Here is a 27,714-nt window from a genome sequence, read left to right on the forward strand (position 1 = left end):
CCTGAAGGACAGCAGTGAAAGGAAATCTTCCCATTGGGCAAAATTTTGAGCAGTTCACCTTGTTGTGCACTCTGTATGGAAGGAGAAATGGCCAGATATGCAATTATATACTGATTCATGAGCTGTAGCCAATGGTTTGGCTAGATGGTCAGGGACTTGAAAGAAGAATGATTGGGAAATTGGTGACAAAGAAATCTGGGGAACAGGTTTGTGGATAGAGTTCTCTGAGTGATCAAAAACTGTGAAGATATTTGTATCTCATGTGAGTACTCACCAGCCACCCCTGACATCACCCAAAGGGCCCATGAACAAAGTGGCCATGGTGGCAAGGATGGAGGTTTTACATGGATGGGCTCAATAATGTGGACTTCCACTCACCAAGGCTGACCTGGCTACGGACATTGTTGAGTGCCCAATTTGCCAGCAGCACAGACCAACACTGAGCCCTCGATTTGGCCCCATTTCTCAGAGTCATCAGCCAGCTACTTGGTGGCAGGTTGATTATATCAGACCTCTTCCATCATGAAAAGAGCAGCGGTTTGTCCTTACTGAAGTAGACGCTTATTCCAGATACAGGTTCGCCTATGCTGCACACAATGCTTCTGCCAAGACCACCATCCATGGACTCACAGAATGCCTTATCCACCATCATGGTATTTCACACTGCATTGCCTCTGACCAATGCACTCACATTATAGCTAAAGAAGTGCAGCAGTGGGCTCATGCTCATGGAATCCACTGGTCTTACCATATTCCCAATCATCCCGAAGCAGCTGAATGGTGGAATGGCCATTTGAAGTCACAATTACAATGCCAACTAGGTGACAATACTTTGCACTGCTGGGGCAAAGTTCTTCAGAACGCTGTGCATGCTCTGAATCAGCATCCAGTCTGTGGTACTATTTCTCCCATAGCCAGGGTTCATAGGTCCAGGAATCAGGGGTGGAAATGGAAGTGGCACCACTCACCATCACCCTATGACCCACTAGCAGAAATTTTGCTCACTGTTCCCATGACATCATGTTCTGCAGGCCTAAAGGTCTCAGTTCCAGAGAGGGGAGCACCGCCACCAGGAGACACAACAATGGTTCTATTAAATGGGAAGTTAAGATTGCCACCTGGACACTTTGAGCTCCTCCTATCTTTAAGCCAACAGGCTACAAAGGGAGTTACAGTGTTAGCTGGGATGATTGAGCCTGCCTATCAAGATGAAATCAGTCTACTATTCCACAACAGAGGTAAAGAAGAGTATGCATGGAATACAGGAGATTCATTAGGGTGTCTCTTAGTATTACTATGCCCTGTGGTTAAGGTCAATGGGAAAGTACAACAACCCCAATCCAGGCAGGACTACAAATGGCCCAGATCCTTCAGGAATGAAGGTTTGGGTCACTTCACTAAAAAAAAAAAAAAAAAAAAAAAAAAAAAAAAGCAGGACCTGCTGAGGTGCTTGCTAAAACCAAAGGAATAAAGAATGAGTAGTAGAAGAAAGTAGTCATCAATACCAGCTACGACAACCACGTGACAAGTTGCAGAAATGATGACTATAATTGTCACGAGTATTTTCTCCTTCTTTTGTTAAAACCATGTTTGTGCATGTATACACGTGTATTAAGAAAATATCTTCATTTTATTTCCTTTTTTCCTTTATCACATGACATAAGATTTATTGACTTCATATCAGTATTTAAGTGTTGTTAACTTTATGTAATAGTATTTGGGTTGGGGATTGGTGCATTTCCGGCTGTATGAATTGATAGTTGTATTATGTGTGCATAATTATGACCTTATTATTGTCTTTATTTGAAGATTATGTATTATTTCAAGAGATGTGTATATTTAAGTTGGCAAGGGGTGGACTTGTGATGATTAACACTGTGTGTCAACTTGATTGGATTGAAGGATGCACAGTATTGTTCCTGCATGTGCCTGTTAAGTGTGTGGCCAAAGGAGATTAATGTTTGAATCAGTGGACTAGGAAAGCAGACACACCTTCAACCTGGATGGGCACAATCTAATCAGCTGCCAGTGTGCCCAGAATAAAAAGCAAGCAGAAGAACCTGAAGGGATTAGACTGGCTTAGCCTCCTTGCCTACATCTTTCTCCTGTGTGGGATGCTTCCTGCCCTTGAACATTGGACTCTTCATTCTGCAGCTTTGGGACTCAGACTGCCTTCCTTGCTCCTCAGTTTGCAGATGGCCTAATGTGGGACCTTGTGATCATGTGAGTTCAGACTCCTCAATAAATTCCTCTTTATATGTATATCTATCCTATTAGTTCTGTCCCTTGAGAGAACTCTGACTAATACACTGCCCAAAGCAATCTACATATTCAATGCAATTCCCATCAAAGTACCAACATCATTTTTCACAGAATTAGAAATCATAATCCTAAAATTAATATGGAACCAAATGAAGAGCCTCAATAGCCAAAACAATCCTAAGCAAAAAGAATAAATCTGGAGCCGTTACATTACTGGACTTCAAATGATACCACAAAACAGCATAGTACTGGTATAAAAGTAGGAATGTAGGCCAACAGAAAATAATAGATTCCAGAAATAAAGCCAAATACATACAGTCAACTAATCTTCAACAAAAACATAAATGGGGGTTGGACACATTATTTAATAAATGGCTCTGGGAAAACTGGCAAGCCACATGTAGAAGAATAAAACTCGATTCTTATCTCTCACCTTATACAAAAATCAACCAAGATGGATTAAAGACTTGAATATAAGACTTGAAACCATAAAAATTCTAGAAGACGACACTGAAAAAAATACATCTTGATAATGGTCTAGGCAAATAATTTATGACTAAGACCCCAAATGTGACAAAAACAAAAATAAATAAATGGGACCTAATTAACCTAAAGACTTCTGCACAGCAAAAGAAATAATAATCAGAGTACACTGACAATGCACAGAATGGGAGACAATATTTGCAAGCTACACATCTGACAAAAAAATCTAGTACCCAGGATCTACAAGGAACTCAAACAAATCAGCAAGAAAAGAAAATTCCATCATAAAGTGGGAAAAAGACATGAATAGACATTTCTCAAAAGAAGATATACAAAAATAAATGATCAGCAAACATGAACAAATGCTCCACATCACTAATCATCAGGGAAATGCAAATTAAAACCCCAATGGAATATCACCTTACTCCAGCAAGAATGACCATTATTAAGAAGTCAAAAAACAATAAATATAAGCATGGATGTGGGGAAAAGGGAATGCTTACACACTATTGATGGTTACGTAAATTAGTATAACCTCTATGGAAAAACAGTATGGAGATTCCTTAGAAAGCTAAAAGTAGATCTAGCATTTGAGCCAGAAATCCCACTACTGGGTATCTACCAGTGAAAAGAAGTTGTTCTAAGGAAAAGACACTTGTGAATACATGTTTATAGCACCACAATTCACAGTTGGAAAGACGTGGAAGCAACCTAAGTGCCCATCAACTAATGAGTGGATAAAGAAAATGTGGCATTTATACACCACGGAATACTACTTAGCCATTAAAAGGAATAAAGTAATGTCTTTGCAGCGACTTGAATGGAGCTGGAGTACATTATTCTAAGTGAGGTAACATAGGAGTGGAAAACCAAAAACCGTATGTTCACACTTGTAAGTGGGAGCTAAGTTATGAGGAAGCAAAGGAATACAGAGTGATATAATGGACTTTAGACACTTGGATGAGGGAGGGTGGAAGGAAGGCTAAGGATTAGAAACACATTAGGTACAATGTACACTCCTTGGGTGGCAGGTGCACTAAAATCTCGTAATTCACCACTATATAATTCATGTAGTAAAAAATCACTTGTACCCTTAAAGCTATTTAAATAAAAATTTTAAAAATGAAATAATCAGAAAAAGGATCAAATACTGTCACTGGAGACAAGCAAAGATATTTCATGATGATAAGGGGGTCAATTCAGCAGGAAGAAAACTATAATTATATAAGCAGCCAACTTTAAAGCACTTAACTATATAAAGGAAATACTGACAGATCTGAGGGGAGAAGTAGAAAACAATACAGTAATAGTAGGAAACTTCAATACCCCTTTTCAACAACAGGTGGAACATCTAGACAGAAAATCAGTAAAGGAACTGTGGACTTTAATAACACTGCAGATCAAATGGACTCAACAAACATATACATAGAACTTTTTACCCAATAGCAAAAGAATACACATCCTTCTCAAGTGAACACAGAACATTCTCCAGAATAGACCATGTTAGGTTACAAAACAAGTCTTAATAAATTTAAGAGAACTGAAATTATATCAAGTATCTTTTCTGAGCACAACAGGATGAAACTAGAAATCAGTAACAAGAAAAGGAGGAAACTCACAAATACATGGATACTAAATAACACATCCCCTAACAACCTCTTGGTTAAAGAGGAAATCAAATGGAATTTTAAAAATATATCAAGATGAAAGAAAATCACATGTGTCAATTAAGCTTCAGTCAGAGAAACATAGTCATTATCAATGCAAATAATTGTGCATTTGCATTGTATATGCAATGCACAATTGTATAATTTTGAGTGTTGCTAGGAAAACAAAGATCCAGAAGATGGAGTTAGGATTCCAGAAAAAGAGGCAATAACCAGCACCTCTAAAGCACTGTGGCCATTTTGAGAAGAAGGAGCTTACAGAAAGGTCTGTAGGACTTGGTTGCCTGCGGGTGGCTGTGCCTCTTTGTGCCAGGAGAAAAGCATCCAGTGTCAGCTCTGGGGCTGCAGATGGAAAGAAGAGCTGCTCAAAGAGTGGAGAGAGATGAGCTGCAAAACACCAAGTACCTATTTGTCAATCTGGGAGTAAACTTCTTGGGACTAAGGCCCACTGGATCACTGCTTCACTCTGCCTTGCAAATCTTGAGCAAGTCTTTTGGGCAACCATAACTTGAAACCATACAGAGAGGATGATTTAGGAAACATAGTGCCCAACTTAACCAAGTTTACAATAGAACAACCCAGCACATCTGGCAAGACAGGAACTGACAGGCCACTGGCATTAGGGTAAAGCAAGTGAACCGAGTCATTCAAGTGTAGAGTCGGAGCCTGCCTTTAATTAAAATTTTGATTTTTTTTATCATAGGATTTTAATTTATTTTTATAATTTTTAATTCAATGCTTTTAAAAATATTGAATCAAAATATGGTTTACCTTGACTCCCGAATTTTGGAGCGACTGAAATTTATGCTTGAGATGGGTACCTTACCTCACCCTGGTTCTGGTCATGCCAGCTGGTCATGAATTCTTAACAGGTTGGGTGACCCCAACCTTTATTCTTGCCATTAGCAATCCAGCCTGCATTGTGATATTATAGGTATTCATTATATTTTATTAAAGAATATGAAATTATTAAAAAGTGCCCTAGAGGAACATTTGCAATCCATATATACTCCAGTCACCACTGTGTACTAACAATCCAATTTATCCTTGATAGGTTTATCAATCACCTCATTCAGTAAAGCAACCCCCTTACTTGCATATTGGGTCATTAATAAGAGGCCAGGTAGTAGTTTCCAGTTTAATGAAACCATTGCTATGTCTTTCAATGGAATTTTGCATGGTTCTTCTTGTTTAGTGTCTTAACAAGGTTATAGGGACAGGAAGCAAAAGTTTTACCAGGGGATCATTAGAGGTAACAGTGATAGAAGTTATTCCCCTTCCACGCCTGTATCTTGAAGCCATGAATCTAGCTAAGGGAGAAACAGTGCCACATACTGCTTGCTGATTTAGAACATAAACTATCTTCTGGAGAACATTTCTCCAGTCCTACAAAATGTTGCCACCCAGATAGTGCCATAACTGAACCTTAAAAAAGTTATTCCCTGTTTTATAAAGCCATCTGCTTCAAGAAGTTTGGAAACATGCTACTATGATCTGTGAAATCTACAAACAAGCCCATTGCCATACTTCATTTATTGTAAAATTAGTTTTTGGTCAGAAGCAAAGTTGGGTGGAATTCCATGATGATGAGTATGTTATTCTGCCTTTCCATGGATGATGCTTTTGGCAGAAGCCTTGTAATCAGGGATGACAAATCCAAATACAGCGAAAGTTGTGTCTCATTGAAAACAAAGCACTACTCTTTCCTGATGGAGTAGTCCAAAATAATCAACCTGCCATCAAGTGGCTCACTATCACCCTCCCTGGAGGAAATGATCCATCTGTCTACTATTTTTCCTGACTGCAAAGACCTTCAAAGATTCTACTGTTTTACCTCTGTCTCCCCAAACTCACTAATTCCTTTATCCAACTCTAACCTGAAACTCTATAGGGAAAGAAATTCTGGAAAGCATAGCCCCAGTTTAACCATCTCAACAACAGAATTATCTAGCACATCAGAGAAAGTTCTTGGACAATCATAACCTACAAAGACAGGATTTAGTAGGCGAAGATGAAAAGAGGTCATTTCAGGAAATAATTTTCATACTGGCAAAGATACAGAAACTGAAAAACAGTTTATGGTGAGAAATGGCAAGTGTTCAAGCTTAGTTCAAACTTAAAATATTTGGAAATGGTAGGAGTAATAGCTTAAAAAGCAATTGTTTGGTCACAGTCATTAAGTATCTTGAACTCCAGACTAAGATGATTGGATATTAAATGGAGGATTAAAAGGGTGGCAGAAGAATTTTTAAATAATGAAAGGAGTATTTTAAGAAGAATCCCACCATGCCATCTGGGGATGTACAGCACGAATTGAAGAAAAGGCAAGTGTGCAGGGGAAGACATGCTAGGAAAATTACTGCAATTGCTTAAGCTTAAAGTATTAAGTGTCAAAATACAGTGGTGTTCTATTTTCTCCTCCATTCAAAGGCAAAATCATGAAACTGAAGCTTCAGTCTTTTTCTTCCTTAACGCATTTTTATGTCATTTTCTTCATAAAGCACAGTTCTAATATGCTCTTCTAATCAAAAGTTATTGGTAAGGAATCATTATAAATTATTTCCTATTAATGAATAGATGAGAAACACTTTAACACCCTAAAAATAAGAAGTACTTCTGTTTCTGTATGGCGATTCCTCAAGGATCTAGAACTAGATGTACCATATGACCCAGCCATCCCATTACTGGGTATATACCCAAAGGATTATAAATTATGCTGCTATAAAGACACATGCACACGTATGTTTATTGCAGCACTATTCACAATAGCAAAGACTTGGAATCAACCCAAATGTCCATCAGTGACAGATTGGATTAAGAAAATGTGGCACATATACACCATGGAATACTATGCAGCCATAAAAAAGGATGAGTCTGTGTCCTTTGTAGGGACATGGATGCAGCTGGAAACCATCATTCTTAGCAAACTATCACAAGAACAGAAAACCAAACACCGCATGTTCTCGCTCATAGGTGGGAACTGAACAATGAGATCACTTGGACTCAGGAAGGGGAACATCACACACCGGGGCCTATCATGGGGAGGGGGAAGTGGGGAGGGATTGCATTGGGAGTTATACCTGATGTAAATGACGAGTTGATGGGTGCAGCACACCAACATGGCACAAGTATACATATGTAACAAACCTGCACGTTATGCACATGTACCCTACAACTTAAAGTATAATAATAACAAATAAATTTAAAAAATAAATAAATAAATAAAATAAAGCTGCTATGAATATTGTTATACAATAAAAAAAAAGAAGTACTTCTGTTTCTTGTAAGTTTTTTGAACCACAAACCCCTTTGTAAATTAAATGAAAACTAAGAGTTTTTTCCTTAGAGAAAAAAAAGTATTTACACTGAAACATAAGACACAGCAAATAACTCTTTGTAGTTTCACATATACACTGAATTTTCTACATGAATTCCTAGAAGTACCATGATCTTGAGGTCAAGTGCCCTTACCTAAAAGAAAAAAGCCATTCTTTTGGCATTTAAATATCACTGTGCAAGTAGGGACACATTTTGAGAGAAGAGATACCAAGTGCTCCTGAAATCGTACTGCTTAGTTAGATACCAACATCCATTTTTCCTATGAGAAATACCCCAGAACATAGAAGTTGCTGGTCATGAAGAAAATAATACCTTATTGTTTTCTCCGTATTTTTCTGCAGAATGAAAACACATTAGCAATTTCTGAAGAAGTGTGTTATAGTTATCGTTAAAAAATTACACGTAGGAATAAAAATGGAAATAAATTTACTTTCTAGTTCCATTAAAGACTTAATCCCAGTCCAGACACATGGTGAGAGGGAAGGGAGGCCTGAGGACAGGCAGGGAAATGCTTCTTCTTTTGGAGGGGTCCCAAAAAGGCCACTTGTGCTTTCTCACATATGCTCATAATACCAGTGACCCACTAGGAGCAAAAAACATGCCGTGAGCTGTTCTTGGGGATGGAAGGGGGGCAGTGATGATCCCCGGGTCTCTCTTTTGATCTCAAGCATGTATATGAGTTCTGGCTGAGTAAGTTTGAGTACAATGTTATCATGAAGCAAATAATATATAACTATAATTCAGTTTTATGATAAATTATTAATACATATTACCATATATGCCAATTTTGCTTTACCAGCACATAACTCTAGTTATAAGCATTCAGGGTAAAGCTACAGAGATTTTTCTTGGCTTGTCTTACATCACTCTCTCTTTACATTATAAGAACAACTTGGTGACATTTAATTGAAATGTAAAAGCTACTTACTTGAAGAGGGCTCAGAAAGAAAAGAAACAACAAAAAAAATTGAACTATCTGTATTAAATGTCTATTGCATTACTTAGGGTCATGCTACTTGACATGAAATTCATGGACCAACAGCATCAATGTCACTTGGGAATTTATTACAAACACATTGTTTTGAATCTCACCTGAGACATCCTGAAGTATAACCTAGATTTTAACTAGATCCCCAGGTGATACTGAATTAGGGGATAGCCTAGACTACTGCAACAAGGCTAAAAATAGAAGAGCTTAAACAACACAGGAACGGATGCCTCTGTCACTGAACAGTCCAATAAAAGAAACAGTAAAACTCAGGTGGGAAGGTTCTGCAACACACAAAACTCAGATTCTATCTCTGGGTCTAAAGAATCTACAGCTGTGTTCTCTTGCCCTTTCTTCCCCTCAGGGCTTACGTGGAGAAGAAAGGGCAAGAGAAATATAGGTTCATTCCTTTCCTTCACTGTTATGACCAGAAGTGACATAATTTATGTGTAGAACTCAGCAGCATGACTAAAACAACCACAAGGGAGACTACACACCATTGTCTTAAGCCAGGTGGCCCCGTGCCCTTCTAACATCAGGAGTCCTATTATTTAATTTATTATTTATTTATTATTTAAATTATTTAAAATTTAAATTTAAATTATTATTTATTATTTAATTTATTATTTATTTATTATTTAAATTATTTAAAATTTAAATTTAAATTATTATTTATTATTTAATTTATTATTTATTTATTATTTAAATTATTTAAAATTTAAATTTAAATTATTATTTATTATTTAATTTATTATTTATTTAATTTTAAAAAATAAAGTGGAAAAACCAGCATCACTAGGTAACCAGCAGTATCAGTCACACCTCTTATATGTCAGGTTCCTTGCTGTCTGACCTTAACAATCCTATGAAGAAGATGGTATTAACTCCACTTCCCATATAAACTAGTGCTACCAGAACCATGACACAACTTTTAATAGTCCTGGCCTTCTAGGGTTTGGAATTGTGGTATGTGGAAATAAAGACAAGTCTGTTTTATATATTTGAGGACATTTGATTAATATAATAATGCCTCATACCTCTGAGCTCTAGAATGAGAATATCTCCCACTTAGCATTAAAGTGTGCTTTTTGAAAATGACATCTAAATGAGGAAGACTGCATCCCTGGCAGTCATCCCCTCTCATCCAAGTAGCCACCAGAGTTGCCAGGAAGATGTTTGACTGCCACTGAATACTTGGCTTTTAATGTTTATTGAAAAGTATTTCTTGGTATCTCCTCATGAACAATTGGTTCTCAAATTTTCTGTTCAAATTCATCATAGCAAGGTTCTTGCTTGAATTTTCACTTGTGTCCGGCAGCAATCAAATGACCAGATAAACATTGAAATCTCTTTCCCCAGACTACTATATGCTTGGCATCTAGCATATGCTTTAAATACTGAATGAATGAATGAATGAATGAATGAAAGGTGGGACCATCAGTGTATGATAATGGTTCTCAGTAGTTAGCTTGCATCATTACCAGCTGGAATGTATATTAAAACTCAGTTTCTGATTCAGTAGGTCTTGGGTGGGGCCTGAAAATGTGAATTTCTATCAAGTCCCCATTGACATTATGCTGCTAGTCCAGGTACCACACTTTGAGAAGCACTATTGTTGGATTAAATGGAATCCATCTTACCACCACAGAGGTCTGCTAATAGATGAAAGACAGACATTGACAAAGGATGGTAACACTGCCTTGTCCTACATACCAAAGTCTAGGCACTTATATGGTAGACCTATGCTGAAATATTGCCTAGATATTTTGCCACATGCCTTGGATATCTTATAATGAATATAGGAATAATACCTTTCAGTTAAGGTTGCTCTGAGAATTAAATATAAGTAAGCTGCCTGGCATCTGGGACACACAGAGTTCTCACTAAATTATGGCTATTGTAATGATCACAACTGTATACACAAAACAATTAGCAGTGTAGATCATCTGAACTATGGAAAATCAGCAGAAAATCTCATTTCAAGATGTAATTTACTTATTACTCACTCTTACTAAAAGTTCCACAAATATTTTTTCCAGAATTATACTCTACAAACCATAAAAAATTGTTTACTCCTACTATGTAGATGCAAGTCACTGTGTAATATGGGTCCATTATTTTGTTCTGAATGTTGTAAAATATCTGATCAGATAGGCTAACGGGATATATGACTGTAAGAACTTCATTGCAAAATTAATTTTAGAGTGACCAACCCAGATAATTGAAAAGGTAAAAGTACAGTTCTAAAATTCAGCCCACAGTCTCTCTTAATTGCAATAATCAATCTTCAAACTTTTCAAGTTAAACTTTACAATTTACAAAGTTCTGCATATAGAAATGTATGTTTAAGGAAAATTGATGAACTATAAGAATAGTTTTACACACAACACCATTTGCAAAATGCCTTATAATCACTTTTTATCAGTGTCTCTTAATAACAGTTCTACAAACCAGGTCACTAATGTATTCATAATTTTGCAAATGCAGAGTCTGAGGTTATACTGCACATTGGTAGAAGCATCTAGATCTCTGAGTTTTTGGGCCCTGGCATTCTGTTCTCCCACACCAAGCCACACCGCCTCACTATACACTGTGAATTATTGATTTGAAACCACACTGCTACCTTTATGAGCATGAAGGGTGTGATAAAACTTTACGGATTGACTTATTCTGACCTATTTATATTAATAATGCCTTGACTTTTTACAGCACTTTATTATGTTCAAAGCCATTTTACATAATCTGCTCATCTGAGCTTAACACTCACACAAGGAAGAAATTAGATTTGCTGAAGAGAAACTGTGTCCAAGTATAGAGACGGGAGTGACTTTATTTTAAATATTAATCTACCACGTAACTTCTGACTAACCCTGAGTCTAAGAATGCCTCCAAAATGTACAGATGGTGTGTCACCCTTTTCTGTCAGAACACCTACTGTAACTTTTCTCCTAAACAACCCTTGATGCCAAAGCAGAAGCCACAGGCTGTGATGCCCCTACCACCTACACATTCCTTCCAAAGCACAAATACTTTCCCCTAGATGTAAGCCCTGAATCTGGAGGGTTGCAGGGCAGAGATCTACCTGTCCTGCAGCCACCTGTGACCACACCTCTGTCCGTTCTCCCTGATAAACCATCTTATATTGACAAACAGGATTTGTTTGCCTCCTGCTTTGGTTTCTTGGGTCCTTTGGCATTTGGGGGTCACTTTCCATATACAGCCCCTCCATAGAACACCAAGACAACCACTTGAAGAGATGGGACTACAACCCAGTCCCTATAGCTCCCCGCTTTCTACCTCACCATTGCTGCCTCTAGTTTATGCTAAGATCCTGTCTCTGTATTGAGTTACACTCACAAAAATGATCAAATGTTAAATCAAAGGAAAAATAGTAAAAATATTTCAATTCAAATTGCATCCCCTATCATTTGGATATCTTAAACTTCTTGAGTCTTTGTTTGTTCATTGCTAAAATTCAGATTATAATAATGCTCTTATCAGTAAGTCAGGGAGAGTACCAGTGAGATGACGTAGGTGAATAACTTAGAATTGTGTCAGTACTTCCTCTTTTCCTAATTGAATACCCTTTATTTCTTTCTCTTGCCTGATTGCCCTGGCCAGAACTTCCAACACTATGTTGAATAGGAGTGGTGAGAGAGGGCATCCCTGACTGTTTGCAGATGACAGGATTGTATATTTAGAAAACCCCATTGTCTCAGCCCAAAATCTCCTTAAGCTGATAAGCAGCTTCAGCAAAGTCTCAGGATACAAAATCAACGTGCAAAAATCACAAGCATTCTTATACACCAATAACAGACAAACAGAGAGCCAAATCATGAATGAACTCCCATTCACAATTGCTTCAAAGAGAATAAAATACCTAGGAATCTAACTTACATGTGAAGGACCTCTTCAAGGAAAACTACAAACCACTGCTCAATGAAATAAAAGAGGACACAAACAAATGGAAGAACACTCCATGCTCATGGATAGGAGGAATCCATATCGTGAAAATGGCCATAATGCCCAAGGTAATTTATAGATTCAATGCCATCCCCATTGAGCTACCAATGACTTTCTTCACAGAATTGGAAAAAACTATTTTAAAGTTCATATGGAACCAAAAAAGAGTCCGCAGAGACAAGACAATCCAAAGCCAAAAGAACAAAGCTGGAGGCATCATGTTACCTGACTTCAAACTAGACTACAAGGCTACAATAACCAAAACAGCATGGTACTGGTACCAAAACAGAGATATAGACCAATGGAACAGAACAGAGCCCTCAGAAATAATACCACACATCTAAAACCATCTGATCTTTGATGAACCTGACAAGAATAAGAAATGGGGAAAGGATTCCCTATTTAATAAGTGGTGCTGGGAAAACTGGTTAGCCATAAGTGGAAAGTTGATCAGCAGTAGTCACCTTGGATGGTTCTTAAGAAAAGGAGGTTAACTTCCTACTTACAATTTTTCTGAAGTTGGGCCTTACTAATGACACTGGTTACCATTTATAGCTCCAGCAAATTGATGGCCACAACTTCTCCCCTTTTTAGCAGATTTCTTGAGACATAATTCCCAGATACCATAAAATTCACCCATTTAAGTGTACACGTGAGTAGTTTCAGTTTATTCACAAAGCTGTATCAACACAATCTAAATTTAGAATATCTCCACCACTCCTTAAAGATAACCTTGTATTCATTTATATTCCCCATTACCTTTCTCACTTCTTCCTCCTCAAACCCTGGGTAATCACTAACCTACTTTTTGTCTCTGAATATTTACTTGTTATATACATGTATATAATTATATAAATGTATCCACATACAATATGTGGCATTTTGTGCCTGGCTCCTTTCACTTAGCATAATATTTCCAAGGTTCATCCATCTAACTACACCTTTTTTTTTTTTTACAACGATTTTTTTATAGATTCTCCATGTTTTTCTTTATTCATTCATCAGTTGATAGATATTTGATTAGTTTCTAATTTTTGACTATTACAAATAATTCTTCTGTGAACTCCTCTTGAGTATATCCTTAGGAATGGAATTTCTGGGTCATAGTCTATGTTTAACATTTTGAGGAATTTTCAAATCGTTTTCCAAAGCAGCTGCACCATTTCAAATCCCCACAGCAATATATGAGGAATTCAATTTCTCCACAGCCTTGCCAACACGTCATTGTCTGTTTTGTTTATTGTAACCATTCTAATGTGTATGAAGGGTTATCTTGTAGTTTTTATTTGCATTTCCCTGATGAAAAATGATGTAAAACATATTTTTATGTATTCATTGGCCACCTAAATGTCTGCTTTAGAGAAATATTTATTCATATTCTTTGTTCATTTTTAGTTGGATTACTAATCTTTTTATTATTCAATTATAGTAGTTCCTTTTATATTCCAGATATATTTGAGATACGTTATTTGCAACTATTTTCTCTCATTCTATCGCCTTCCTTTATATGTTTATGATGATGTTGCTTGCAGCAAAATGAAAGTAATAATAATAATAATATTATCAGGGCATGGTGGCATACGGCTGTAGTTCCAGGTACTTGGGGGGCTGAGGTGGAGGATCGTTTGAGTCCGGGAGTTTGAGGCTGCAGTGAACCATGATCATGCCACTGCACTCCAGCCTGGGTGACAGAGCAAGATTCTGTATCAAAATAATCATAATAATGTTTGTGGAATTTATCTTTTTTTTTTTTTGTAATTCGTGCTTTTGGTATTATACTTAAGAAACCATTGCCTAGTTCGGTGTCAATAAGGCTTGCTCCTATGTTTTTCTCTAAGAGTTTCATAGCTTGAAGTCTTGCAATTAGATTTGAGATTTTTAATGAACCTTGAATTTCTATGATAAACCCTACTTGATTCTGATGTATAATTCTTTGTATATATTGCTGAATTTGGCTTGCTAGTATATTATCGACAATTTTTACATCTATATTAATAAAAGATAATGATCTGTAGTTTGTTGCAATGTCTTTATCTGGTTTATTTACCAAGGAAATACTGACTTCATCAAATTATCAGGGAAGTGTTTCTTCCTCCTTTTTATTTTTTGGAATAGTTTGAAAAGGATTAGTACTCCTTCTTGCCTTTCCTTTCTTTCCTTTCTTCCTTTCAACTGAGTCTTGCTATGTTGTCCAAGCTAGTCTCAACTCAGGCCTCTAGCAATCCTCCTGCCTCCTCCCCCCAAATAATACTATTTCCTTTTAAAGGTTTCATAATATTCATCAGTAAAACCATGTGATCCTAGGATTTTCTTTGTAGGAAGTTTTAAAACTACTAATACAATCTTTTTACTTGGTATAAAGCTATTCATATTTTTCCTTTACTCTTCCATTGGTTTCAGTAGTTTGTATATTTTTAGAAATTCGTTCATTTATCTAATTTGTTGACATACCATTTCTGATAATATTCCCTTACAATGCTATTTATTTTTGTATAGTTGGTAGTGATGTTCACTCTCTTATATCTGATTTTTAAAATTTCAGTCTTCTCACTTTTCTTCATCACTCTAGCCAGAAATTTGTCAATTTTGTCAATCTCTTTAAAGAACCAATTTTTTGTTTTATTGATTTTATCTCTTTTCTATACTCCATTTCTTCTATTTCCACTGCAGTGGAAATCCTCTTATTTTTCCAGTTAGTTACTTTAGGTGAAAAAGTAGGTTATTAAATATAGGAGATTGCAGCTTTAAATTTCCAACTCAGAGCAGCTTTATCTCCATACCTTAAGTTTTAGTTTGTTGTACTTTTACTTTCATTTCTCTCAAAAGTATTTTTCCTCTTATGATTTATTTGATCATTGGTTATTTATGACGTTACTTAATTTCCACACATCTGTGAATTACTGAAATTGCCTTGTGTTATTAATGTATAATGTAATTCCTCTGTTAAGTGAACATACTTTGTATGATTGAAATCTTTTAAAATATATTAAGGCTTGTCTTACAGCCTGTTACATCATCTATTTTGGAGATTTTTTTTTTTTGTGCATGAAAAGGGTATGTATCCCGCAGTTGTTGGGTAGAGTATTCTAAAGATGTTTGTCAGGTGTAGGTGGTTTACACAGAGTTTTCTAAATGCATTTTATTTTCCGTCTAGTCTTTCTATCCAATGTTGAAAACCAAATATTGAAGTTTCCAACTCTTACTGTTGAAGGGTCTATTTCTCCCTTCAATTCTGTCAGTTTATGCTTCATGTATTTTGGGACTCTGTTAATAACTTTGTTTATCATTGTAATATTTTCTGGAAATCAACCCTTTTATCTTTGTAAAGTATTCCTCTTTATCTCTAGTAACATTTTTTGTTTCAACATAAATTCTGCTTGGTATTATAGTCACTCCAATTCTCCTATAGCTGCAATGTGTATGGTATATATTTTTCCACTCTTTACTTTCAACATTTGTATATGTTTAAATCTAAAATGTCTTTTGTAAGTAGCATATATTTGGGTACTGATATCTTAAGTCTGACAATCTCTCTCTTTTAATTGGATTATCTATTCACAGTTAATGTTATTCTTTTATCACTGTCATTTTGCTTTTATTTTCGTTTTGTCTGGTGGCTTTTTTTTTCAACTGTTTCTCTTTCTGTTGCATTAGGTGATACTTTCAATTATCATGTTTTATTTACTTTGTTTTTATTAATAGCTGCATTTTTTAAGTTTCTCTATGGTTTATAATCTTCATCTTAACAGGCTGCTTTATTTACTTTTGTTTCAACTTTTATTTTAGGTTCAGGGGATACATGTGCAAGTTGGTCATATGGATAAATTGTGTGACACTGAGGTTTGTGGTCTGAATGATCCCATTACTCAGGTAGTGAGCACAGTACCCAGTAGGTGGTATTCCAATCTCATACTCCCTGCTTCTCTCCCTCCTCTGGGAGATTCCAGCATCTGTTATTCCCACCTTTAAATCTATGTGTACTCAATGTTTAGCTCCCACTTATAAGTGATAAATACGTGGTATTTGGTTTCCTGCTCATGCGTTAAAATGCTTAGGATAATGGCCTCCTGGTGTGTCCATACTACTGCAGAAGATGTGATTTTGTTTTTTTCTATGGTGACACAGTATTTTATGGTGTATATGTACCATATTTTCTTTATCCAGTCCACTATTGATGCGCACCTAAGTTGATACCATGTGTTTGATATTGTGAATAGTGCTATTATGAACATAGAAGTGAATGTGTCTTTTTGGTGGAATGATTTATTTTCTTTTGGGTATATATCCAGTAATGGGATTGCTGTGTCAAATGGTAGTTCTCTTTTAAGTTCTTTGAGAAATCTCCAAAATGCTTTTCCAGTAGCTGAACTAGTTTACATTCCAACCAATGCTTTGTCTTAATTTCAGAGAGATATAAAATTTTACTTCTATATGGCTCTTCCCTTTTCTGTGCTACTATTGCTATACATATTACATGCATATATGTTAAAAACCCAAAAGTTAAAACAGAAAATCCAAAAGTACGCTACTATTATTACTTTATAGGATCTTATGCCTCTTAAAGCTGAAAAATCAATAATACCTTTATAGAGCTTTACATTAACTCTTTTATTTACCCATTTTTGTTCATTTCTTCTGTAGATAGTTTCTAGTGTCATTTCATTACAATAGCCCTTTGTTCCCACCTGCCTTCTTTGTGCAATTATTCTCAAACATATTGCATTCCTATATACTATAGACTCCACATTTCATTATCTCATTTAAATGAATTGCTTTTTTTCTTATAAAACAACTAAGGAAAGACAAGTATGCAGATTAATGTGTATTTTACAAAATTATAAATTAACAACTTTTTCAGTGTTTTGTCACATGAATTCAAAGTACTATCTGGTACCACTTGTTTTCACCCTGAAGAAATTTAATAATTCTTCTAAGATGAGTCTGCTAGAAACAAATTCTCTCATTTTTTTGTTATTTGGGTATGTATTCAATTCATAAAAATGTCTCTTCCAGTTTATGACTGACATTCCTTCTCTTCTTCCATGCTCAAGTCAGCATATATCTTACAACTGCCCTCTGGTCTCCATTGTTTCTGATGAAAAGTTAGCTGTTTCATCATTAGGATTTCCTCAAATATGGTAAGTCATTATTTTCTCTTACTGCTTTTAAGATTTTTTTCATCTGTATCTTCCAACATTTTTATTATGACCACATTGAGTCTAGGTGTGAGTATCTTTGAGTTCAGATTGGAGTTTGCTTAGTGTTTTGACTAGATGGCTTAATGGTTCTTTTAACCAATTTTGAAATGTTTTAGCCATTACGTTTTTGAATTTTTTTACTGCTTCTTTCTCCTTCTTCTCTATTTCTGGTATTCTCATTATGCACCTGTTGGTATGTTTATGGCATCCCACCATTCTCTGAGGCTCTTCACATTTTTATTAATTTTTTATATCCAGTTTTCACACTGTATGATCTCTGTTGATCTATATTCAACGATTCTTTCTTCTGCCAGCTGAAATCTACTTTTTCCCCCTCTAGTAAATTTTTCATTTCACTTATTAAAGTTTTCAATTCCAGGATTTTTTCAAAAGTTAATTTCCTTATTGATAGCCTTTCTTTGATAAGACATTGTCATTATTCCTTTCTATAATTGTTCACAAATTGTTTCCTTTAGTTCATGAGCTTATTTATCAAAGTGGCTTGAAAGACTTTTTTTAAGTCTAGCAAATTGACTCCCCAAAGGCTATTTTTATTGCCTGATTTTTTTCTTCTCTCAATGCATCATGTTTTCCATTTCTTTCTATATCTTATAGTTTTTTTTCTTTTGTAGCTGAAAACTGGACATTTTTGAAAATACATTGCAGTAATTCTGGATATAGATCTCCTTCTGGGGCTTGTCATTTGCTCTGATCCCAGAAGGGCTCATTTTAGCTATCTCTTTCCCTATGTCTCCCTGTTAAACTTCTAGCTGGCCAACTGTTTGGCTTATTTCTACAAATAACATGGACCTGGCAGCCTTCTCTTTATTGTTCACCACCCAGACCTTTATTGCTTTTGACAATATCCTTAGGCATGTACTTCCTTAGGGTTTGTTTCAATAATATAATTTCCCTTCAGTAGAGCTGCAGATCTCTTTGCCTCTTCTTCTAGGCTGCATCTCTGTGTAACTGCACCAGAGCTGGGGTAAGGAAGAACAACATGCTTTACTCAGAAAGGCATTTCTTTTTCATGAATGAAATACTCAGAGGAGATGTTAGTCTTTAGTCTTCTGAGTTTACCTCTACTAGTACAGAACCTCCACCCTATGAGCTATCTGAACAAGGACTATCAGGGACCAATATTTTTGGCCTGCTAAGCATGGGTTTGAGCTTCTGCCCTACAAGTGGGAGCTATGTCAGGGAAGGGAGCTCCATTCCTCTCAAACGGATGGAACCTACCTGGAACAGACAGTCTGACATTTAAAATTGTAAGTAATAGGAATGAAAACTACTTGTGGCCTGCTTCTGCAAAGGGAAACTATAGCTCTAGTCAAGGAATTTGAGGTAGAAAGAGTTCTGTTCTTATCTACACAAACCCAGTGTAAGGCTTCTGTTACACAGAACTTAGAAATAGGGAGCAAAGGGAGCAGGTAATAGCTCAAATGCTACCAACTTTCTGTTCTTATCAAGTTTTAGTAAATTTTCTTGAATCAACATTTTTCTGTATGGTTGCATGATTTTAGGACAATTTCCAGACATATTAAATGATTGTTAGTGCTTTTTTTATTTTATACTTTTAACCTGTTAAAACGGTTGTTTGATTGGTGAGAGGATATACCAGTCTCCTCATACATACCACCTTACTGAAGTCTTACTCTCACCACCAAAAACAAAGGGTAATTCAGGTCCAGTTTCAAGTCCTGTCATATCATATGTTCTAATTCTTTTTTTATAAAAATATACAGATAAACTTATCTGTGCTTTCTGATATCACTGCATCTTCCTCTTGTCAGTCAGTACAAGGTAGTTAAGGAGATGGCTAGAAAAGCTATTTACTTCTTCAAAGATATTGGAAATACAGTGCAGATTGCAGTGATATCTGTTATCTGAAAGAAACCTCAAGTGAGTCATAGGTTGGAAATCAAACAGAACACCTAATTTGGAGTTTTAACTGTGTTCTGTTGTTTGATTCAGTAAGTTTTCTGTTCCACATGAGTCCTCTTTTTCATCCACAGATACCCACCATAATTATTCCCATCTTGCTGATTACTGGCTTTTAAGGACGCACTATATCTAAGATGTATGGATTCATATTAAAACTACTGCTGACACTGTTTCCTTGACATTGAGATACTGTGTTTATTGTCTCCAAAAAGATTACTACATTTGTTTTTCCTCTGCTCTTTAGGATAACTAATTTTTTTAAATGCAGTCTGCAGGAAACATTGTTGGATGAATTATAACAGAATCCAGGTTTTCTAAAAAGATGATTTCCATTTAAGTTCTCATTAGTGGATTTCCATGAGGGTTCAGTTTTATGTTGGGGGACTTCAAGGTCTTGGAAACACTGGGCCAAATATTCATGTTTCTAATCGTTTCCTGTGACCTAACAATAGAGAATCACTGTTCTATTAATAAATAACATTGAAATCCACATTTGAAGAAACACTTGCCATGCTGTGTTAAGGAAACTTGCTGTGTGAGACTTAAGTTTAATGCTAGGAAAATAAATACAATCGTGCTTTTTACATGAATCTCATGGTCAGTTGCTTTGGAATTTTTAAACATGATGTATGTCAGTAAAATAAGTACTTAAACTGTCATTTTAGCCATTGGTGCTGTGATTATAATTGTTACAAAATATACATGTGTTTGAAGGTATAACATAATTTATATTAAGAAACTACATTGACTAAAGGAAAGTGATTACAGATACTTAGTAAAACTCCAGTAGCAGCATGAAATTTGCACAGTACTTTTAGTATTCATTGAATGTATACTTTTTAAATTTTCCCTTCAATTGAAAGGTGATTTGGGCTTAATCAGAATAGTCTCATATTAGATAATCCAATTAGATAATAATGAGAAGTAGGTTCACTTATTTTATTATCTAAACATGTCTCTATGAAGTGGTAACAAGTATAGACACAGTACTATAGTAACGTCATGATGTCCGTATATGTGCAGGAAACATAATATTCAGGTATTTATCAGTCTATTTTATTTACCAATCTGTTCTAAATCAAACTAGTAATATTTTGTACTGTTTCATATATGTCAAAAAATTTGTTGTAGTCCAGAAAAATCCTGTGACTTTTCACATGCTATTCCCTTGTCTGAAATGCCTTTTCTTCCTCTGCAATTTCATGTTTCACAACTGACACAGGTGTATCCCACCATCTCCATGAAGTCCACCTCTTCTCCAAATGTAATTGCCTCTTTCTCTAACTTACTTTGGCATTATGTATGCAAGTTGGGCTTTAAGATATTGTATTATATTGTAATTTTTTATATTAAACTGTACTTTTTTTTACTTACGCATACACATTGAACTTTACCTTTTAACTTCAAATTCCTAAATATTAGCTGCTGCATTTCATTTTATAGCCCCAAATAGCTTCAGTGCCTGACACAGTAAAAGTGCACATTGAATGTTTGTAAAAGTACTACTTTCTTTATACGCTACATTTAAATTTTATTAATGTGTTCTATATAGTGAAAATAGTTTTTTGGACCTATTTCAGTTATTGTACTCTTTAACATTTACTGATTGTTTACTGTTTGCCTGAGGACTTCACAATTCCTCTTCAAATAGTTTCCATGGTAATGTTTTTATTTAATGCTGCTTATTTGAAGGCCAGCTATAAATTTAGTATCATGGAATGCTATGGATTACTCTTACTCAACATCATTCTCAATTTTTTTCCAAGAGTACATAAAAAACTCCTTAATAGTCTATTCTCCCTCATGTTCCAGGTGGCCAGCATGCCAGGCATAGTCGTAACTTATATTAACTCTATTATAAACATATTTTAAAATTGCCCACCTCTATTGTTGCATAGTTTGTATTTTGCTGCTCATTATTTCAAAACTAATGAACACTTATTCCTTTGTTTACCCTTTCAATGTTATCACTCAATATCTGAATTAAATTAAGCAATACAGCATATGCATTTAAGTCACAATATATATCAAGCAGGGATTGGACACGTTGGTTAATCAGACTCCGTAAATGTATGAAGTATGTAAGTGGGAACTGTGTGCATATGAATGGACTGAATTGAGACGAACACTTTTCTTCACATAACTTTATGTACCATTAGGGAAAACATCATGACAAATGGAAGCATTCACATGGTTCATAAGCGTTAATTTTCTTCCTTGTTCTCTACCAAACAAAATATAGGACACATTGTTAAAAGCAGACTGTAAGAGAAGATGAGTTCTTGATCACCTAGGGAAAAGAGCAAGTGCAATGAGTTTTAGAAACAGCAGATATTTGGGATGGTTGTACATACAACGCTGCTGCAAAGAGGGTGACAGAATAAGTATTTTCTCCAATTAATAGGAATAGTATTTTTCCCTTTCAATCAATTTATTGTTTTCTTATTCTGAAGAAACAGCAAAAATCAGGAAAAATTGCTTATAATCTGGAGGATACTTGTTTTGCCCTTAAAGTACTCAGTGTTTTCAATATTACCAGATCATCACCTGTACATAGCAGAATATATGCCATAGTATTTTCTGTATCTTCAGATTTGTGGCATTTTTTTGACGTAATGCCTTACATGTAGCTGGTGCCCAATAACATTTGCTGAAATAAACATATGAATTTAAAATATTGGGAAAGAGGTACATTTTAATTTGGCAACACTAAAAAAATACAGAATAGGATTTAAATGCTGCTTCTCCTCATAGTCCAGATTACTAAAGGGTGTTCCATGGAACACTCCATACCCATTCTTCAAAAAAGAAGTCTCTGCATTCAAAGAAACTGCAAAATTTCTGTATATCTCTTACCTGTTTATAGTTTTGGGCTCAAAAATATCACTGAAATGTCCTAAAATGAAGAAATCACATAAACCGTTTTATTTAAGACTATCTAAACATTATTTTGATTATTGAAAAAAAAAATTTTCAAGGAATTTCTGTTAACAATCTGGATATATTCTGTAGCACTCAGTTTAAGAAAGACTATCTAAACCATCTAGTTTTGAAATACAGGGCTGGATTATTTAATGTAGCTCTATGCAATTTCAAAGAATCTAGAGAGGCCTGAAAAATTTCTGGCTCATGATTTGCAAAGCATAAGCTTCTGTTGTCAAAGCATTCTCCTTCTAGGACTCCAAAAGGATCAAACATTCCTGGTTTGGCTGCCCGATGGTGGAAATCACACCACAGATTGCTGTGCTGCATTAAGTCAATTCTGTCTCTCTTCTCCTCCTATAGTTAAGACGACTTGTTGGCTTTTTTCCACATTCTGCTCCCATTCACAGATGAGCATTAGAGAGAATTTGGAAATGGAAGGCCTTTATGTCTGCCATGAACAGGGTCAATTCAGTGTGGCAGCTGTGAGCTGGTGACATAGACTTATATTGACACAACCCACTTTTTGCTGCAGAATCACAAAGTGAAAGCACCCGGGGCTCTTCTGCCGTTTTCAGTAAGATGCGAATTTTTCTCTTCCTTGTATTAAGCAGAGATCTGTCATCTTGACTTGTACACTAAATGGTCCATTCTGACTGCCTTGTTTGTGTCCAATCCCAGCCAGAATCCAGAAACATGTGTTAACATTCGGCATGTTCGGGGGCTAGTTGGAAGGGCCTGAGGCAAGACTCCCTGATGCCTGCTGGAGGCTAGTCAATAATCATTAGCCCTTCAAGTAGAGGATGCCCAACATAAACTGTATTTATTTATTTAAAAAAATCTTTACTTTAAGCCACAGGGAAAGGCATTTTAGAGAAAGCAGTTTCCCAGCACTTACTAGATTGTAATAAAGATACAGTTATGAGGGAGTGGGAGGCTGACAGAGGGGGCGCTGTTCTCAACAGAAATAATGTGAAACCATCCAAATACATTAATTAGGCTCTTTAGAGCAATACCACCCAGAATCTTTGCAGTTATTTTTTTCATGGCCAATATTCCAAAGATCATTACTCAGGCCAAAAAAGATCCCTTAGCAAAGTGGAATCACTACTATGCACAACGCATCAAGCTTTTGGGTAGTATGAAGCACAGCACTGGTTACATTAGCAGGTTAAAAAGAATCTCTGACTTCTTAGGGCTTTCATTCTGAAGGAGACAATCTAAGGATGTTGTAATTAATAAAAGACTGTAGAAACTTTCAAAGGAAGCTTTTAAAATATTGACTAAATCTAAGTCAAATAAGGTATTTTGTATGCAGGGAAATTTTTCTTTATTTCAGTGGTGGAAGGCAAAGAATGCCTATTGCATGGATAACTTATTAGATTAAAAATGAAGCATTTATTTGTTGATTCACTTCTTCTAAAATTGACATCTGTCTCCAAATTCTAACGCCTAAATCTACACTATGCCCTTTGGAAGACAGTGAAGTCCATCAAGTGAGCTCTGGAACACATGCACATTCATTCTTTCATCCTTTAATTAAACAAAACAAAACAAACCAACCCCCCAAAAAATTTAAAAAACACTTTTTCAACTCTCTAGGTCAATTCCTTAGGTTGAAACAAGTTCTGTGCCTGCCAGAAACATATCTCTTAATGTAGAGTCCACCACTTCCAGCCAATAAAGACAATTAGCAACGCAACTATTAGATTAATTTCCCAAAGAGTAGATGAATATTTGGAAATTCAAATCGAAGTCCATTAATCTCTTGTCTTTTATTTATATACTTTATTTATAATATTGGTATCAATTTTGAACCCAAGGATCTAAATTATCACACATTTCTTCTTGTCATTTTAAGGTTCTTACTCAGCTTACACTTCCACTTGAAGCATTGCTTTAAAAAACATTCCATGTGCATCTTTTGATACAGTTACCATGCCTGCAATATGTTGATGATTTCACAAAAAATGGAACAAATGGAATATTTGGAATAAAAGGCCCTATTTTTCTTGATTATTGTTTCCCAAAGAAGTTATTTCTGTACTGAGGGAAGTAGCTGAAAATACCCGTGAAGTAACCGCCTTCCTGAAAATGGGATTTGTTATAGTATAAGTAGAAGGGGCCCTAACATATACTTTTTTAAATTATACTTTAAGTTCTAGGGTACATGTGCACAACGTGCAGGTTTGTTACAGATGTATACATGTGCAGTGTTGGTTTGCTGCACCCCTCATCATTTACATTAGGTACTTCTCCTAATGCCATCCCTCCCCCATTCCCCCACCCTATGACAAGCCCCGGTATGTGATGTTCCCCACCTTGTGTCCAAGTGATCTCATTGTTCAATTCCCACCTATGAGTGAGAACATGCGGTGTTTGGTTTTCTGTCCTTGCGATAATTTGCTGAGAATGATGATTTCCAGCTTCATCCATATCACTACAAAGGACATGAACTCATCCTTTTTATGGCTGCATAGTATTCCATGGTGTATATGTGCCACATTTTCTTAATCCAGTCTATCATTGATGGACATTTGGGTTGGTTCCACGTACATCAAACGTTTTAATAGCTTGACAAATTAGAGTGTAAGGAAAATGAGTTAGAGCCTACTCTCAAAGAGTTCACTACCTACTAAGGAAGACATATACTCAGAGTCATAATACTACATATGATGCTACAGGAACTCAAGGCTAAAGAACCAGAGGCTTCTTGGAAGATAACGTCTGACCTGATTCTGGAAAAAAAAATCAGTCACAGAAAGAAGGGGAGTCTGAAATACATAAGTGGTACTATGATGTCACTTACCACTTATAGTAATCGTGGTAGTACTATATCTCTTGCGCATCAGTGATTAAATTATGCCTGTGTGTACAGGTGTCACCTGGCCCTCTTCGCATCACCTTGTGAGAACTGGGGTTTAGGAAACCAGCACAAAAATGTGAATACTTTGGTTACGGCTACTGGTTTGATTAGTAAATTTGTCTTCATCCTTGACCCAGAAGTCTTGGATCTTCCACCAGGATTCATGAAACTGTGGCAGGCTAACTTGTTAGCTTTCGAGAGGAGTAAAATTTCAGCCCTTTCAAAGTTCTTGACAGTGACTGTGTCACATATTGTTACATTTTGCTGTATAACAAATACAAAATTTAATGGCTGAAAACAGTAACAACCAAAGATAGACATATACATCAATGAAATGAAATACAGAGTCCAGAAATATACCCAGATAAGATCAAATTATTTTTTTACAGTGGTACACAGATAATCCAACCGAGTAAAGAAATTTTTTTTCAACAAATGGTCCTGGAACAAATGACTATCCATATGCCCCAAAGTAAATATCAACCTATATCTCACACCTTATATAAAAATTAATACAAAATAGACCATAGATCTACTTTAAAATGTAAACCTATAAAACTTTAAAAGTAAACATAGGAGAAAATTTTTGTAACTCTGGGTCACGTCTAGAGTTCTTAGATACTACACCAAAAGTACAATTCATAAAAGAAAAAAAGACAATCTGGGCTTCATAAAAATTATAGACATTTGTTGTGTGTAAGTCACTGTTAAGAGAAAAGCACTGTTGAGACAAACCACAAAACAAGAGAATATGTTTGCAAATTCCATATTTAGTAAAGGACCTGTATTCAGAATATACTGGGAACTCTCAAGACTCAAAAGTAAGAAAACACTCAAATGTTTTAAAGTGAGCAAAATGTCTGAACAGGTACTTTACCACTAAGATATATATATGGCAAATAAGCACATGCAAATATATTCAACATCATGAATTATTAAGGAAATGCAAATTAATACCACAATGATATACCACTATGAACCTACAAGAATGTCTAGGGTTTGTTTTTAATGACAATACTAAGCTCAAATGAGCATCTGTGACACAACTGGAACTCATTCACTACTGGTGGTAATGTAAGGTATAGCCACTTTGGCCACTTTGGAAAACAGAAATTTCTTATAAAATTAAATTTTAGGTATTTGATACAAGAGAAATAAAAAGTGATGTTCACACACTCTCTCTCTCACACACACACACACACTCTCCATATGAAACTAATTTTCAACTTGGACCTGAGTTGAGAAGTAAATAAAGCTTAAAAGACGAAATTTAAAGATTCAGGAAAGTATGGAGGTTACAAGCACTCAGGATAGGAGCAGAAAAATTTGGGACTGCCACTGGGCGGCAGCCCAGGATACAGCCAACTACCATCTGAAATACAGAGCCTGAGAGAAAAGCCATAATAAGTCCAAGCAGAGTCCCCCCTAAGCATTAATTCAAAGGGCAAAAATATGGAAGAGAGATACAAAAAAGACAAAAAATGACAGTTATTTGACCAAAGGAATGGGATTTGAAAGAGAAGGAAATGGGCAGAAAACAAATGGGCTCATTAAGACTTTGGAGTGGCACTCCTACGTTATCCCATGGTGGTCCCAAATTGTTAAGGAGGCTAAACTGGTCAAAAATAAGTAAGGCGGTGTCAAAATAGAGGTAGCATTAAAGGCATGGGAGGCACAAAACTTAGATTTGAATATTATTTTCAATACACTGATTATTACTTATGCTATTTGAGTCAAATTGGTTAACATCTTTTAGGGTCTTCAATTTCCTTATCTGGAAAATGGTGATAATACAGCTTACCTCATTGACTATGATAGGATTAAATGTATTACAGTACAAAACACAGTGGTTGGGATAGGTATTCAGTAAATGGTTAGTGGGTGTTGGTAATATTATTATTTTGGTATTAATAATATCTTAGAAGAGCTTTTACTTCCTACAGATGGCTATGACAAAGTAAGAAGAAAGTAATTATTCCAAAGCCAGAGTCAAGTCGGAACAAAACATAGCTTTGAATTTCATTTGCTTGCATTTTCTTCCTTTCTTCAGTTGTGAAAATGTGTAATGATAGTCAGGGTTGA

The sequence above is a fragment of the Mandrillus leucophaeus genome, unplaced genomic scaffold (genome assembly GCF_000951045.1).
Source record: "Mandrillus leucophaeus isolate KB7577 unplaced genomic scaffold, Mleu.le_1.0 Scaffold1111, whole genome shotgun sequence".
Taxonomy (NCBI): domain Eukaryota; kingdom Metazoa; phylum Chordata; class Mammalia; order Primates; family Cercopithecidae; genus Mandrillus; species Mandrillus leucophaeus.